The following is a 5,501-nucleotide window of genomic DNA, read 5'->3' on the forward strand; positions in this document are numbered from 1 at the left end:
TAAACAACCGGATGAAACGAGGAATAGGAGGAAGGTACCACAAGACCTTGGCGGGTACTCCTTCCTTGACATCCTCACCATTTCTTTTCTTTTGCCATCGTGACTCACCACAAGTAGGACACATTTTTGCATCTGCAAAGTCATTCCGATATAACATGCAATCATTAGGACATGCATGAATTTTTTCATATTGCATGCCCAATGAGCATAATGTTTTCTTTGCTTCATAAAATGAAGTTGGCATTTCATTACACTCCGGCAACAAATCATTCAAAAAACAAAGTAAATCAGTCATTCCTTTATCACTCCAACCGTGTTTAGCTTTCAAATTGTACAACCTAAGGAGTGCGGATAACTTTTTAAATTTTTTACAGCCGGGGTAAATCGGTTTCTCAGCATCACTAAGTAGTGTCTCAAACTTATCTGGGTCTACTCCGGATCCATAATGTGCATCATCAATCATATCATCTAATGCATCGCAATTCTCCTCTACTATATTCCTCCTTACTTCATTGGGTCTACTTGGTGGAGTTGGCGCGACATGCATTCTCTCCCCATGCATATACCAAACCGTGTAACTTTTGTCGATTCCATTGAAAAATAAGTGTTGTTTGATCTTACTAAGATCCATTTTCCTTACATTTCCACACTTAATACATGGGCAACGAGTAAATTTTAGGTCTTTCACATTCTCCGAACAAAATCTTAAGAATAAATCGACCTCGTTTTTATATTCCACGGATAACCTATTCGCTGACATCCATTTTCTATCCATATCTTCTCCTATGTCTATGAAAAATTAAACAATAAAAACTACATAAGCATATGGCCGAGTGTATGAAAAATTGGGCAGCATTTCTTCTATATTAGTAACCTAGCCATCAGTCAATCTTATCAAATCCAATCAAATAAGCACAACACAATTCAAATATAATATTAGAATACATAATTCTAGACAAAATCGGACAGCATTTCCCCTATAATATTGATCTAACCATCTGTTAACAACAAGTCAAACAATTCAAACAGCACACAATAAGTTTCTTCCTTATAGCTCCATAGCACACAAACAAATTTTCCAGAACCTACTTCACTAAAACACACAGTTCTCAACCTTCTATTATCACCGCAACACACAATTTTAATCTTAGAACCTACTTCACTATGGATGAATATTTAAGATATTCAAACTCCTCTAACAAAAATTTAATAATACTAAAACGAGAGATAAGATAATGTACGTACCTCTTGCAATTAATAGTCCTAGCTAGAAAATTTACTTCACTCTGCAATGCACTTTGCTATTAAATTCACAACCAACAAAATTGAATTAATTAATAAATAAGAAATTACTAAACAAATATCACTAAATAATTGGATTAACAATACTTATTCTTGCAATCTTAGAAACTTAAAAACCTCAAATGTGTTATTGAAATAGAAATTTTGAGGCAAAAATCTCTCTAGTTAAAACCACAACCTACAAAATTAAATTAATTAATAAATAGAATATTACTAAATAAATAAAAAAACATAATATATATAATCAACCTACTTCAATGTTAATAAAATATTTAAAATATATTTATACAAATATATATAATTTTTTAATTAAATAATAATATAAATTAAAAAAATCATAAACATAAATATTTGAATTACTTATATCTATATATGCAATTTAGTATGTAAATTAAAATTAAATTATTTTCCTTATTTTAGATATATATATATATATATTAATACTTAATCAACCTAAAAAATTAATTAAAAAATCTACAATTTTCGGATTAAATAGTAAAAAAAATTAAAAAACAGTAAATAATGTGGTATAATATCAATATCACAATTCTTAATGTCAAATATTCACTAAAATTATTTTTCAAACTTTAAATAAATATTTCTAATATCCTAAAATTACCCAAAACCGCACTATACACAAATACCCTAAAATCCCATCATTAACCCACTATATTTAAAGAAAATAAATAAAAAACATTATTCTGACTATTATACAGTAATTAAATCTTAAAAACATACCTAAAAGTAATTTTTGTTGATGAAAATCAACCAAAAACGGAAGCCAAAATCGCCTTGAAATCGCCTCTTTCCGCCTCTGGTTCGTGTGCTCGGGGAAGAAGAAGAGTGAAGAGGTTATATAAAAGGGAAGCCTCCAACGTCTCCCCTGGGAAGACGTGCACACTTCCAACGTCTCCCCTGGGAAGACGTCCGATGTGGCACGTCTTCCTAGGGGAGACGTTGGAAGTGTGCACGTCTTCCCAGGGGAGACGTTGGAAGTGTGCATGTCTTCCCATGGGAGACGCTGGAAGTGTACACGTCCTCCCTGGGGAGACGTTAGAAGCCTAAAATTGTCAGACTTATATATATTTAATTATTTTATTTCGATTTTTTAATTAATTATAAATAACGTCTCCCACTACTTTTAATGACTTACACACTTATTCATAAACAATAACTTTTGATGACTTGCACACTTAGACTTTAAATATCCCTGATTACTTTTAATGTCTTACAAATTGGTGTAAGTCATCATAGAGAGTCATTAAAAGTGAAAATTGTTGTAGTGTCACATGCATTAATTTGTAGTTTTAACACAATTAAACCTATTCCTCATCAATTAGGTAATAAATTGGTCTAACTAAAAAGAAATAAAAAATATATAATTATATATTTACTCTAATTAAAAAATGCAACAAAAAAAATTATTTTTTTAAAATTTAAAAATCAAACTTTGTGAAAATTTAATTACATATAACATTAATACTAATAAATAAAAATATTTAATTAAGTGAATACTTGTAATAATGAATACAATACATACTATAATACATTTTCAAAAATAAAATAAAATACATACTTGTGAAGATTGTGACTTCTTTCCTCAACCAATCAAAATATTACTCAAATGACAACTCACAGTAGTTTGTAGTTTCAGTTAAGACTACTTAGACTCCAGTTGCATCTGCATTGATACCAGCTGTTCATAATAGAATAACGAATCATTGTTAGTTACTGTTAGTTTTCGTTAGGCTCTTTGGTTCTTGTATCTCGTCCCTATTGTAATAACCATGTTTTACTGCAGGTGTTATTATTTGACAAATCATGATCCCATATGCATCTGGGATGTGTTTTGGTTGCATCTGGTGATCTTCGTGGTTTTATTTGCCACGTGAGATTAGTTTTTAGTTTGGTATTAACTAATTCTGTTTAGTTTGTTATTAGGGATTTCTGTTAGTTTTTTTACCTACTGATAAATACTCGTCGGTTTTGGGTCTTGAGAGCTGAGCTAATTTTTCATTGTTGCAGAGAGCTTTTGTTTGTTCTTGTTCTTTTTCTCTCTAACATTTTTGATGCATGCTTCTTTGTTAGGGTTTCAAGTTTGCAGATTCTACAAAGTGAAGAACAGAGGGATCTGTTCTGGGAGTTCTGAAGGGATTTCAGACACTTAGAGCTGAAGGGAATTCAGCTATTCCTCTAAGGGAGTTAGAAGTCTAGAAAGTCGAGCGGGACACTCAACTTAGGATACAAGGGCCTCCCTATGCGAGGCCCTTCCTCAAAACTCCCCGCGAGAACCGTCTCAGGTACACATCCACCGAGGCGCCAAGGGCGCGCATGCCCCGTCCTAAAGGATGGCCACGTGAGTCCCTGTGAGACCCAAGGGCCTCATTATGCGAGGCCCGTCTCGGGAACGTATCTGCCTAGGCACCAAGGGCGCGCATGCCCCTATTTAAAGGATGCTCGCGTGAGATCCCGCAAGACCTAAGGGCCTCGCTATGCAAGGCCCGTCCTGGGTACGTATCCGTTGAGGCGCCAAGGGCCTCGTACAATGAGACTCACCTCCCAAGCCTCATGCAAGCCCATCACCAAGCCCCGAAGTCACCCTTCTACACAATAAGGGGACCCGTGCTATCTTTGTTGAGGGATCCATAAATTGTTCAACACTTAGCAAAATATGAAGAAGTTTGGAGAAAAGATTTATGCTAGAAAGGTAAGAGGGACCATCAAGTACGAGGTACGTGTACGGATACGGGATGAACAACCCTGAGGAGGACAAAGGCGTGACCTTGACATCCATATCCGATGCATACTGGTGGTACGAACTTGTACGAAGAGTGGAGGTATTACCTTAGCACCCCTGACCACGTACTAGGGCCGACAGTATGACCCTCTGCACCACTACATCATGCGCCACTACACCCCGCACCATTACCCTAATAATGCACCTACATATGTTCTTGTCCCCTAAAACCACCATGTATCAGGGGCCATTAGAGCCCAGCTATAAATAGACCTCCACTTCTCAGAGTAAGGGATTGGAAAATTCACTGTGTACTAAGGCTACTAAGTAATATACGAGCATCTCTTCTCCATTATTGTTCAAAGCTTTTCTTCTTCAAGTTTTCTCTAAGTTCATCATTTTCTTAGATCTATCTTCGAGTTTTCTTACCTTATATCGTTGACGGATTCTCACAGTCAACACTTGCTTTAGATTGTCTATGGAATTCATTCTTGATCTCTATATTTTTGTGTTACGACTTTATTGCTTTCTATCTGTTTGTTTTCTGGTTTCTTTTCTTCTTGTTTCATCTAACCCTATCTAAGATCCATCTCTGAGAGCATTTTCCTTGGTTGTGTGATAACAAAGTTGTTTAGGGAAGGTGGATCTACTACACGACATCCCATGCTGGAAGGCGCAAACTATCCATACTGGAAGAAAAAAATGCGTGCATTCCTCTGTGCAGTAGATGAGTCCGTATGGATGGTCGTCACTGATGGGTGGAGTCCTCCAACAGTCAAAGAAGGTAATGTCGAGAAATCTAAACAAATGAAAGACTGGATTGTCAGTGATAGTCCGCGAAGAGTGGGATGACTATGTCTCAAGATGTTGCTTTATGGCTTGTAGTCTTTCTTAAGTATCATCGCCAGGCATATACACTTGCAAGTAAAAGTTTAAACTAGTTAGTATGTAGTTAACATATTTGAATAATAAAAAAAATTACAATAGTCACCGGCAACGACACCAAAAATTTGACGGCTGTCGTATGCTGTATCAAATTTAAATATTTATTTTACCAATCACTTATATTAACTACTTCAGTATAGCGGTAAATAAGAGTCTAATCCATGAGGACTACGATCAAATTACTATTCAAAATAAGAACTAATCAGAAGTTAGATATGGGGTTTAGTTTTAAAAACTGAAAACATTAAATAAAATGATGATTAAAGATTAAATAACTAAGGACATTGATTTTAACTAATCATGTTGATTAATCATGCTGATTACACTTCTTTGATCTACACATATAGAGAAAAGGAGAGATTGGGAGTAATGAACACTACTCTATCATTCTCTCTACACCATAGCCACACTCATTCCACCTTAATCATCAATCAAGAGCACAACCCTTTATATAAGGAATTATGGGCCAATTGGGCTTACATGCCCAATGTGAGAGAATTAGTTGTCTTGGCCCAAT

Source organism: Humulus lupulus, chromosome 3 (assembly GCF_963169125.1).
Source record: "Humulus lupulus chromosome 3, drHumLupu1.1, whole genome shotgun sequence".
NCBI classification, from domain to species: domain Eukaryota; kingdom Viridiplantae; phylum Streptophyta; class Magnoliopsida; order Rosales; family Cannabaceae; genus Humulus; species Humulus lupulus.